Source organism: Oryx dammah, unplaced genomic scaffold (assembly GCF_014754425.2).
Source record: "Oryx dammah isolate SB20612 unplaced genomic scaffold, SCBI_Odam_1.1 HiC_scaffold_24, whole genome shotgun sequence".
NCBI classification, from domain to species: domain Eukaryota; kingdom Metazoa; phylum Chordata; class Mammalia; order Artiodactyla; family Bovidae; genus Oryx; species Oryx dammah.
Genome location: NW_024070208.1, coordinates 33,748,997 through 33,761,727, shown reverse-complemented (window position 1 = coordinate 33,761,727; position 12,731 = coordinate 33,748,997). Strand labels below are relative to the sequence as shown.

The following is a 12,731-nucleotide window of genomic DNA, read 5'->3' as shown; positions in this document are numbered from 1 at the left end:
GAGGTAATAACGTGCTTTCCTCTTCGTGTTGTTTTGAAAATGAAAAGAGAACATGCAAGCAAAGCTTTGAGCTTATTGCTGCCATGGAGGAAGCACTCAGAACTGCTGTTGTTATCAATATTATGAAACCAGTTCATCTGCTTTTATGCCTGTTCCCTGGTCATGGTTGCCAGGTTGCCCTGTTAGCTGTTGAATTCCCCAGCACTCAGCAGCAGGTGCCGTGTTTCCTTCAGGAGGGGCTTCATTCCCGACCCCACCACCATCAGGCTCAGCCTAGTCACCAACGCTTGCTCTGGTCACTGTCTGACTTTCACCCACTGCACTGTCCTTCTCTGTGGAATTCCAGCAAAGCGACACCTCTGAGCAACACCTCGTGCGAGAAGACACTTTCTCTTACTGTATTGTGAAAAATGAAAATATACCAAGAAGTATAAGAAGGAAATAAAAACCACCACCCAGAGGCAATAACAGCTAACATTTTAATATCTCACTCTTCAGATATGAGGATATGTGTGTATATATACGTATACACACACACACACACACACACACACACACACACATATAATAAATGAAAGTGAAAGTGTTAGTTGCTCAGTTGTGTCTGATTCTTTGTGACCCCATAGACTGTAGCCTGCCAGATTCCTCTGTCCATGGGATTCTCCAGGCAAGAATACTGAAGTGGGTTCCCTTTTTCTCCTCCAGGGGGTCTTCCTGACCCAGGGATTAAACCTGAGTCTCCTACATTGCACTGTGGGCAGATTCTTCAATGTCTGAGTCACCAGGGAAACTCTCTATATATGTGTATTTAAAACTAGATCACAACATATACAGTGGCATTTTCCCTTTGTTCATTTAACATTTGACATTCACTTAACATAGTATGGTTTCTCAAACCATTAAATAGTCTTCAAAGTTTTTGGTTTTGAAGGGAATCATTTTCTAGAAAGAATTTTGAATTATTTAAATGCTCGTTCTTTTGTCGTTGGGCTTGCTTTTCAGGTTTTTGCTGTTAGGAATAACATTATTATGAGTATTCCAGGACAAGCATCTAAAATACTTCCTTTATTTAGTATTTTATTTTTTTTGGCTAGGTGGTGCAGTTCTCGGGACCTCAGTTCCCCAACCAGGAACTGAACCAGGCCACAGCAGTGAAAGCCTGGAATTCTAACCACTAGGCCACTGGGGAACTCCCTTTTATTAGTATTTTATTTTTTTGGCCACATTGAAAGTGTGATGTGCTCTTAGTTACCCAAGAGCAGAAACTGAACCTGTGCTCCCTTCAGTGGAAGCTTGGAGTCTTAACCAGTGGACTGCCAGGAAATTCCCTTTATTAGCATTTCAAAAGTTGTGGTCTAGTTTCTCTGAAATATATACGTACATATATTATATATATATATATATAAAACCTCTCTCTGTATGCATGTGTGTGTGTGTGTGTATATATATATATATATATATATATATGCTCAGTCACTCAGTCATGTCTGACTCTTTGCAACTCCATGAACTGTAGCCCACCAGGTTCCTCTGCCCATGGAAATTTCCAGGCTAGAAACCTGGAGCTAGGTGGCATTTTCGACTCCATATATATATACACATATGTCATATATACACACCACATTTTCTATATCAACTCATCTATGAACGGGCACTTAGAGTGCTTCCATATCTTGACTGTTATAAACAATGCTGCAATGAACATAGCAGTGCCTATATTTTTTCAAATTAGTGTTTTCATTTTCTTCTGATAAATGCCCAGAAGTGGAATTGCTGGATTGTATGGCAGTTCTATTTTTAATTTTTTGAGGACCCTCCATGCTGTTTCCATAGTGGCTGCACCAATTACATTACCACCAATAGTACATGAGGTTTCCTTTTTCTCCACATCCTCGCAACCACCAGTTCTTTCCTTTTTAAAACAAAATATTTATTCCATCTATTTGACTGTATCCTGTCTTAGTTGCCGCACGCAGGACCTTAGATCTTAGCTGTGGCATGTGGGATCTAGTTCCCTGACCAGGGATTGAACCTGGGCCCCCTGCATTGGGAGCACAGAGTCCTAGCCACTGAACCACCAGGGAAGTCCTGTATTTCTTGTCTTTTTGATGACAGCTATTCTTACATATGCGAGCTGATCCTGTTGTTTTGATTTGCATTTCTCTGATGATTAGTGATGTTGAATACCTTGCAAGAGATTTTTATAGACCAGAGTGAGCAGGAACAAGGAAGTGATACTGGGCATTTGCTGATCGGTTAAGTTGTTGTTCAGTCACTACTTTCTCTGTAAGGAACAAAGGAAAGTCTTGGAGTGGACAGAAACTTGTGCTGAGCAGACAAGCCCTGATGGGTGGATGAGGCTTTCCTTTTCTGGGAGAGTCAAGCATAGAGCGTAGAAATTTTGTTAAGTTTCAGTTTGCTGATGTGGGGCTTGGCATGAGCAACTCATCTTGGGGTTAATCTGGTTATTTTAACATTTGTTGTTGTTGTTCAGTTGCTTGGTCGTGTCTGACTCCTTGCAACCCCACGAACTGCAGCAATCAGGCTTCTATATGCTTCACTATCTCCTGGAGTCTGCCCAAACTCATGTCCATTGTCTGTGATAACCGTTCTTTATCTAATCTTTTGTGTCTTGCTTTCATTCAGCTTCCCTCACAGCACAGTTGGTAAAGAATCTGCCTGCAATGCAGGAGATCCTGGTTCAGTTCCTGGGTTGGGAAGATCCCTGGAGAAGGAATAGGCTACCCTCTCCAGTATCCTTGGGCTTCCCTGGTGGCTCAGTTGGTAAAGAATCCACCTGCAGTGTGGGAGACCTGGGTCGATCCCTGGGTTGGGAAGATCCCCTGGGGAAGGGAATAGCTACCCACTCCAGTATTCTGATGTGGAGAATTCCATGGACTCTATAGTCCATGGGGTCGCAATGACTCAGACACAACTGAGTGACCTTCACTTTCATTCAACATCAGGCTCTTGAGATCCATCTTGTTGTACACAATGGTAATTGCAAATGCATCCCTTTTACTGCTGAGTCATATCCTATGAATATATTACAGTTGTTTATCCAGTTACCTGTTGGGTTGTTCCCAGTGTGAAGTTGTTATTGTTCTTAGTTGTTAAGTCATGTCCAACTCTTTGCAACCCCACGGGCTATAGGCCACCAGGCTCCTCTGTTCATGGGATTCTCTGGGCAAGAATACTGGAGTGGATTGCCATGCCCTTGAGGGGATCTTCCCAACCCATGGACTGAACCCATGCCTCCTATATCACAGGCGGATTCTCTACCACTGAGCCACCAGGGAATCCCAGTGTGAAGCTATTATGAGTAAAACTACTATTAATATCCTCTTACAAGTCTTTTTGTAAATATGTGTTCATTTCTCACGGGTTAGTACCTAGAAGTGGTATCTCTGGATTTATGGAAGGTGGATATTTAACTTCTACAGGGACTGTGAGTATTCCAGAGTGGTTACAACATTCTACACTCTTACCAGCAATGTCTGAATTCTGGTTGCTCAACATCCTCCACAATAATTTAGAGTCATTTATCCTTGACATCCTGTGGGTATGTAGTGGACTACTGTTTTTTTAAAAATTGGAATATAATTGATCTACAATGTTGGGTTAGTTTCAGGTGTACAGCAAAGTGCATCAGTTATATGTGTATCCTCTTTTTTATAAGATTTTTTCTCATATAGGTCATTACAGACTATGGTGTAGAGTTCCCTGTGCTGTATAGTAGGCCCTTATTAGTTGTCTGTTTTATATATAGCAGTGTGTGTATGCCAATCCCATTCTCCCAGTTCATCACTCCCCTCATCCTTTCCCTCTGGCAACTGCGTTTGTTTTCTACATCAGTGACTCTATGTTTCATAAATAAGTTCATTTGTACCACTTTCTTAGGTTCCACACATGAGCAGCATCACATGATATCTGCTGTAACGTGCATTTTCCTGAACAAGTTGGGGCTATTCTTTTAGTTGTGAGCTGCAGGAATTACTTATCCGCTCTAGATCCAAGTCCTTGTCAAAAGGGTGCATTGCGACTATCTTTTCCTGTCGGTGAATGGCCTATTCATTTTCTTGGCAGAAGAAATGATGTTTGATGATGTTCCGTTTATTACTTTTTCCTTTTCCGATCAGGGCTTTTTGTGGACCAGAACAGGAAGTATTTTCTCCTTCGTTTTCTTCTAGAAGTTCTCTCTGCTTAGGTTTTTACTTTTAAGTCTGTGGTCCATGTTTAGTTCATTGTTGCGTATGGTTAAGGGGGTCAACGTTATTTTTTTCCTATGAACATCAAGTTGTCACAGCACCATTTATTGAAGACTACCTTTTCCCTATTGAATTGCTTTAGTGCCTCTCAAAATCACTTCCTCACATGTGCAGGTATCTGTTTCTGGGCTCTGTCTACTCCCATGCCCATACTCCAGTGTCTTGAGTAGTGTTCACATTCAAATAAACCTGAAACCAGGCAGTGTAAGTCCATCAGTTCTGTTCTTTGGGAGCCTGAATGCCTTGTTTTCAGTGTGAAGTTTCTGCACATATTCCACTAATTTTTCAGTAAGTATTTTATGATTTTGCTGCACTTAGGACTAATACTTTATGAAAATCACTATTGCTTCCTGGTAGTTCTGATAGACTATATTTCCCAAAATGGCTGCAACAGTTTCCAATCCTCAGGCTCTTGCAGACTCCCACCGCTCTCCCATCAGTAGATGGGGTCTCCTCTTTCCTGTCCCCTGAGACCAACTGGGCCCTTGTGGCTGCCTCAGCGAACGGGATGTGGTGGGAGAGATGGTGCATGATTTCCAAGGTCAGGTTGGAAGGGCTGACAGAGTGTCCACCTGCCTCTCTTTCCTGGGACCCTTGGATCCAGCCAGCATGTTGTGAGGAAGCCGGGGTTACCAGGAGTGGCCGTGTGCAGGGGTCCTGCTGCAGCCAGCATTGCAGCCACGAGTGAAAGTGAATGAATGACTGAGGGGGAGGGCCTGCCACAATTGCCGCTTTGTCATCAGGAAAATAGATGGGCAGTTCTACGGCAGGTTGCTTTTTCTTTTAGAATTGTATTTATTTTTATTTTTGGCCACACTAACTAAGGTCACACTACGGTCTTCCTTGCAGCTCTCGGGCTTTCTCTAGTTTTGACAAGTGGGCTCGACCCTTCCTTGTGGTGCACGGGCTTCTCTTGTTGCGGAGCTCTGGCTCTAGGCTTCATGGGCTCCGGCAGCTGTGGTTCATGGGCTCCAGAGTGCAGTCTCAGTAGTTGTGGTGCATGGGCTTAGTTGCCCTGAGGCATGTGGAATCTTCCTGGGCCAGGGACGGAGCCCGTGTCCTCTGCAACGGCACGTGGATTCTTTACCACTGGACTGCCAGGGAAGTCCCATATTGCTTCTTCTATGTCTGGTGTGGTCCACTGCTCTCTAAAAACAATGTTTAACATTGAAAAGAACCTGGAGGAGTCATCAAAATGCATTTGCTGAGTTCTTAGGAAGCCCACCATAGGGGAATAAAGATCTCTATTGAATGTTCTTCCTTCCCAGTTGTTGTTCAGTTAGTAAGTTGTGTCTGACTCTGTGACCCCATGAACTGACCCTTTGCCTAATCCTGTCAGGGTTGCTCTTTGGTTTATTAGTTTATAAATAACATCAGAGGAGAGCCAGAAAGGAAATTGGTCTGGGGACCAGAGGGAAAGGAAGGAGGTTAGGGACTGGTGGCTTTCACTGTGTTGGATTTGTTTGTCCCCTAAACTGGGGAGTAGAGGTGTGCATGCTAGCTATATGCTTATCTGTGCCTTTTTACATGCCATATATATGCCTTTCCTTTACAAATGTCTATAGACATGCATCATATATAAACGTGTGTTTATGGTTAGTTGTGTCCAACTCTTTGCAACCCTGTGGACTGTAGCCCGCCAGGCTCCTCTACCCATGGGATTTCCCAGGCAAGAATATTGGAGTGGGTTGCCATTTCCTCCTCCAGGGGATCTTCCTGACCCAGGGATCGAACCCATATCTCCTGTGTCTCCTGCACTGGCAAGTGGGTTCTACCACTGAGCCACCTGGGAAGTCCATCCATATGTAAAAGGTAGACATGCATATGTATACCTACTATGAACATTTTTAAAAAGAAATGAGGTTTTAATTTGAGGAAAAGAAAGGGTTAAGAAATGGCTTAAAGTCTTTTTAAAAATATTTATTTTATTTATTTGGCTGCACTGAGTCCAGAGAAAGAAATGACAGCCCACTCCAGTATTTTTGCCTGGAGAATCCCATTGACAGAGGAGCCTGATGGGTACTGTCCATGGGGTCGCAAAGAGTTGGACACAACTGAGCGACTTTTTCACTTTTCATGAATATTTTAAAAAGGAAATAGGGTTTTAGTCTGAGGAAAAGAAAGGCTTAAGAAATGGTTTAATGTCTTAAAATATATATATGTATTTCTTTGGCTGCACTGGGCCTTAGCTGCAGCCCGTGGGGTCTTTGATGTTCCTTGTGGCAGGGAGGTTCTTTTAGTTTCAGCATGTGGGCTCTTCAGTGGCAGCATGTGAACTCTTAGGGCACGTGTGATCTAGTTTTCTGATCAGGGACTGAACCTGGGTCTCCTGCATTGGGAGCTCAGAGTATTAGCCACTGGACCACCAGGGAAGTCCCTTTAAGTCTTATTTATAAATTTATAAAGATGAACTCACTGGTAGAAACTTTTAGGATCATCCCAGCAGTTGTGATGACATCCTAAGAAAACATCTTCTGCCCCCCTGAAGCTTAGCCCTGCAGTTCAGAACATGTCCTCTTCCTCAACTTCCTGCTAAAGACTCACTGCTTATCAGGAACCTGTTTTGTTTTGTTTTAAGGCCCAGGATAGGCAGGAATCCTACTTCAAGCTGAAATTCCCAGCCCACAGTTTTCAAAGCAAGTTATCCATCCCTTCTGCATTTTTTTCCCAAGAATGGAGGCAGAGGCCAGCCAAGGGGGCGCTTGGCACCACATGGCTTTGCAACTGGAGGAGGATTCTCTGTGCTGAACTGTTCTTGACAGCCCCCACGTTTATGTGTTTTGAAGCTTAATGATCGCATCAGTAAATGCTGGGGCAGGCTCTTACTTACATCATTTTGTGTGTGTGTGTGTTCATTTTGAGATCAGAATTTTATCAGATATTAAACAGATTGCGCCCCCTCTCCCCTATACCCTTCTCCCCGCCCCCCCCCCCCCCCCCCCCCGCCTTTATGGAACTGTGCCCAGGGGGACCAAGCCCAGTTTCAACATTAACAATAAAGTAAAAACAACCAAAAGTAGATCACGTGATCTTGGACCAGTTCCCTCACCCCTCAGTGATTCTGTTTCTGTGGCAGAAGGTGTGAGTGTGTGTATGTGTGTGTGAGTGTCCGGCGTTAAGTGATGCCCACGATTTCTTATAGTTTTAACAGGCTACCAGCTAGAGCTGGAGGGAGATTGTGTCGTGGTTGCGGGGGTGGGGGGCAGGGGTGGTATGAGTCTAGAGACCCAGGACTTCACTGGTGACGAGGCCACCATCGGGCACCTTAGAAATACCTGTTCCTGTGAGGTTCCGCATAGGCCCCAGCAGACCGGACACGGAGGAAATGGAAGAGCAGAAACTGCGGGGGAGGGGGCGTAAAAAGAGAAAGCAGGCGTCCTGACCGCCTCACATCAGCGCCCACGGCAAGGGCGGGGAACCAGAGACAAAGTCCCTGAGGGGCGCGCGTCCCCGAGGCGAACCCCCAAAGCACGGATCCCCTGCCCCGCCCCGCCCCGCGCCTTCTCCGCACCTGCAGGCGTCCCGTCCTGCGTGACGTTCGGCGGCTTCCCGGAGCCCCGGGCCGCCCCCCCGCCCCCGCCCCGCACCCCGCAGCCCGGGCGCCGCCGCACTAGGCGCCGCAGCTTCACGGACGGCGCAGCCCCGCGCAGAGGCCGCCCGCTCCCGCCCGGCGCGCCCCCCATGGCCCTAGGGCCGCCGGCTCCGCGCCCGGCTACGCGCCCAGCCCCGCGCAGCGCCCGCGGGGGGCGCGATGCCCAACGGCCCAGGCCGCTCCCAGGCTCTTAGGATGTCCCTGCCCGGGAGGCCACGGATCCGCCCGTCCGTGGGTGAGAGCGGGGGGGCAGACTGGGGGTTTCTGGGCGGGGGCGCGGGCGGAGTTGGGGGGCGGCGCGGGCGGGGCGGGCCAGGGGCGCGGTCAGGACACAGCGCCCCGCCCTCCGTCCGCGCCTCCGACCCCTCCCCGCGCTGCGAGGCCGGGGCCGGGGGTGGGTCAGGTCCCCCCGGGAGGGGGAAGGGAGGGTCCCGGATCAAAGCCCCGGCGCCGGCTCGCCTCCAGCCCCCGCCATCGTCCCCCCACCCCCTACCCGCGTCCCCTCCGCGGTGGGCTCGGGACGGGCGGCGCACCAGCATCTCGCCCCTCTGGCCTCGCCGCGCGTCTTGCTGCCGCAGAGCTGGGGTGGGGGCGGCGGGGCACCCGGCTCTGTGACTCCCTGGGGACCCTGCGGCCGCGCGCAGCGACGCCCGAGCCGCTGACCCCTCCCTTTCCCACCCCCGGGGGCCGCTCGGCGCCCCCGCGAGCCGGCACTGCGCCTCGGAGGCCCGGTCGTTAGAGCCGCACGCAGCCCGGCGCGTCGAGGGCGGCCTCGGGCCGCCAGTCCTCGGGAGCCGTGTGTGGTTTGTTATGTAAACGTGTGTAGGGACCACAGGCTTGTGGAGCTGCATGTCACGTGATGGGGACACAGGCTGCGCTATCGACACCCTTCGATCATGAAGCATTGAAAGGGCGCTTCAAAACGATTAGGTTTCGTGCCACTTTGGGGCTATTGGCAAGTTTGTAGGTACATAAACGCAGGTGCAGGGTTTGCGGCTTGGAGCTGGGTGGTAGTCTCCCGTGGATTATGTCTGAGAAAATAGGCATAAAAATAAGTGACATCCCTATTCCTGTGGCTGAATAATGTGAAAGGGAATTAGCTTATCAGACAGTCTAGACCGGTGTTTCCGAGGCTTGAGTGATGTCCGGGCGGAGAATCCCAGCGACAGAGGATCAGGGGGCTGACGCGCTGAGACCAGACTGCAGGAGTCCCGGGGTCGGGGGAGGGCGGATGGTCCCTGTGTGGGCGCCCAGGGGCAAGGGGTACAGCTGCCTTGTGTTTGAAGGTAGGACCTGCAGCTCATGATTAGGATGAGGGTGTAAGTGAAAGAAGAGACACAAAGATGGAGGTTTGGGGTCCAAGAAATGGTTACTGAGATGGGGAAAGGTTCGGGAAGAGCAGAGTTCTGTTTTTTTGGTGGGGAGAGGGGGTCAGGAGTTTGGTTTTGAACCTGTGAGGTGCCAGCCAGAGAGCCCAGTGGAGACAGGCAGGCCGGTGTACAGACCAGAGGAGAACTATGAGGATTGCCCAGCAGGACAGGCTCTCAGGACCGGTGTGACCAGCACTCACTCAGGCCGCCATCTAGAAAGAGTCCCCAGTTTGCCTTCAGGCCCTGCCCTTGCTCTGTCGGAAGTCTTCCTGATTTTTGAGCCAGGGGTCTGCACTTTCATTTGGCTCTGCTCCTTGCCGATTACGTAATCCGTGTATATAGATGTGGCCAAAATGAGAGGGGTCCTTGCCCAGAGCCCTGGGCACTCCACATTTCAAGGTCAGGGAGATGCAGGCGGCAGCAGGGTTCTGAGAGGTTGGCCACTGAGCTCAGAGGGAGCCGAGAGACCGTGTCCAGAAAGCGGGGTGTCAGACTGGGCCTGGCATCACCCCGGGCTCAGGACAGGTGAGGCCTGAGAACCGTCTGTTTGTTCAGCAGCAGGGAGGGGAGGGCATCCGTGACCTTGCAGGAGCTGTTTCTGTGTGATCCCGGGAAGAATGTCCATAAGAGATGAAGAGGACAGGCGTTGGAAACAGCTTGACCGGAAAACTCTTTGGGGTGAACTTTGTTGCTAGGGAGCGTGGAACAGAGGGGGAGTGGTCGCTGGAGGAGGATATGAGTTCTAGAAGGCTGTTTTAAGGCTTGTGACAGTTGTACAGTTGTTGGCTTGGACGTAAAAGCCAGGGGAGAAGGGAGGGCAGGGTTCTGAGGTTCAGAGAAGAGAGCATGTCGTCAGGGTGGAGCAGTGGAGACACGTCCGGTGGTGGAGGATGGAGGTCTCCCTGTTGTATCGGCTGCGAGATGGGAGCTTATTTGGGGTCTGTTACACTTCCCTGGAGGCTCAGATGGTAAAGAATCTGCAATGCAGGAGACCCTGGTTTGATTCCTGGGTCAGGAAGATCCCCTGGAAAAGGGATAGGCTACCCACTCCAGTATTCATGAATTTCCCTGGTGGCTCAGATGGTAAAGAATCCACCTGAAATGTAGGAGACCTGGGTTTGATCCATGGGTTGGAAAAATGCCCTGGAGCAGAGAACAGCTACCCACTCCAGTATTCTTGCCTGGATGATTCCATGGACAGAGGAGCCTGGCAGGCTACAGTCCACAGAGTTGCAAAAAGTCAGACATGACTGAGCGACTTTCACTTTTTCACTACACACCATGTAAGGAAGAGGGAGGCCTTGACAGTGTGGGCTCCCTGGGGCACACATTTGAACTTGTGTAAAGGGCCTGCTGGGCCTTCCCAGGTGACGCTAGAGGTAAAGAACCAGCCTGCCAATGCAGTAGATGTAAGAGACATGGATTCTATCCCAAGGTGAAGATTCCCTGAAGAAGGGAATGGCAACCCCCTCCAATATTCTTGCCTGGAGAATTGCATGGACCAAGGAGCCATATATGACGGGCAATATTCATGGGGTCACAAAGAGTCAGACATAACTGAGCATGCACCCAAAGACTAAAAGAAAAAAAAAGGATTATTCACAAATTACAGTTTAAATTGGTTATGCTAGTACCTAGCAAACTTTAGGGTTTCTGTATTGAAACAACAACCTAGTGGGCTGTCTTAAGAATTTTTTAAATTAATTAATTTTTTATTGATGGATAATTGCTTTACAGAACTTTGCTATTTTCCATCAAACCTCAACATGAATCAGCCATAGGTATACATATATCCCCTCCCTCTTGAAGCTCCCTCCTATCACCCTCCCCATCCCAACCCTCTAGGCTGATACAGAGCCCCTGTTTGAGTTTCCTGAGTCATACAGCAAATTCCCGTTGGGTATCTATGTTACATATGGTAATGTAAGTATCCATGGTACTCTTTCCACACATCTCACCCTCTCCTCCCTTCTCCCCATGTCCATAAGTCTATTCTTTATGTCTGTTTTTCCACTGTTGCCCTGTAAGTGAATTCTTCAGTACCATTTTTCTAGATTCCGTATATATGTGTTAGAATATGGTATTTCTCTTTCTCTTTCTGACTCACTTCACTCTGTATAATAGGTTCTAGCTTCATCCACCTGAGAACTGACTCAAATACGTTCCTTTCTATGGCTGAGTAATATTCCATTGTGTATATATACCACAACTTCTTCATCCATTCATCTGTAGATGACATCTAGGTTGCTTCCATGTTTTAGCTATTGTAAATAGTGCTGCAGTGAACAATGGGATATATGTGTCTTTTTCAATTTTGGTTTCCTCGGGGTATATGCCTAGGAGTGGAATTGCTGGGTCATATGGTGGTTTTATTCCTAGTTTTTTAAGGAATCTCCATACCGTCTTCTATAGAGGCTATATCAGTTTACATTCCCACTAACAGTGCAAGAGTGTCCCCTTTTCTCCACACCCTTTCCAGCATTTATCATTTGTAGACTTTTTGATCAGGGCCATTCTGACCTGTGTGAGCTGATATTTTATTGTAGTTTTGATTTGCATTTCTCTAAAAGTTGGCTTAAAGCTCAACATTCAGAAAAGAAAGATCATGGCATCTGGTCCCATCACTTCATGGGAAATAGATGGGGAAACAGTAGAAACAGACTTTATTTTTTTGGGCTCCAAAATCACTGCAGATGATGATTGCAGCCATGAAATTAATAGACGCTTACTCCTTGGAAGAAAAGTTATGACCAACCTAGATGGCATATTCAAAAGCAAAGACATTACTTTGTCAACAAAGGTCCGTCTAGTCAAGGCTATGGTTTTTCCAGTAGTCATGTATGGATGTGAGAGTTGGACTATGAAGAAAGCTGAGCACCGAAGAATTGATGCTTTTAAACTGTGGTGTTGGAGAAGACTCTTGAGAGTCCTTTGGACTGCAGGGAGATCCAACCAGTCCATTCTAAAGGAGATCAGTCCTGGGTGTTCTTTGGAAGGAATGATGCTAAAGCTGAAACTCCAGTACTTTGGCCACCTCATGCGAAGAGCTGACTCATTGGAAAAACACTCTGATGCTGGGAGGGATTGGGGGCAGGAGGAGAAGCGGACGACCGAGAATGAGATGGCTGGATGGCATCACTGACTCTATGGATGTGAGTTTGAGTGAACTCCTGGTGTTGGTGAGGGACAGGGAGGCCTGGCGTGCTGCAATTCCTGGGGTTGCAAAGAGTCGGATGCGACTGAGCGACTGAACTGAATAATAAGCAATGTTGAGCCTCTTTTCATGTGTTTGTTAATCATATGTATGTCTTCTTTGGAGAAATGTCTGTTTAGGTCTTTTACCTACTTTTTGATTGGGTTGTATGTTTTTCTGGTATTGAGTTGTATGAGCTGCTTGTTTATTTTGAAAATTAATCTTTTGTCAGTTGTTTCATTTTCTATTATTTTCTCCCATTCTGTGGATTGTCTTTTCACCTTGCTTATTTATAGTTTTCTTTACTG

At 47.8% G+C, this 12,731-nt stretch overlaps 1 non-coding gene across 1 annotated transcript; it reads right to left on the bottom strand.

Moving 5' to 3' along the window:
- Positions 1-2,011: 2,011 nt before the first annotated feature.
- Positions 2,012-2,084, bottom strand: TRNAG-CCC. Its single transcript has one exon. It is a non-coding gene; the product is annotated as a tRNA-Gly (tRNA).
- Positions 2,085-12,731: the final 10,647 nt, after the last annotated feature.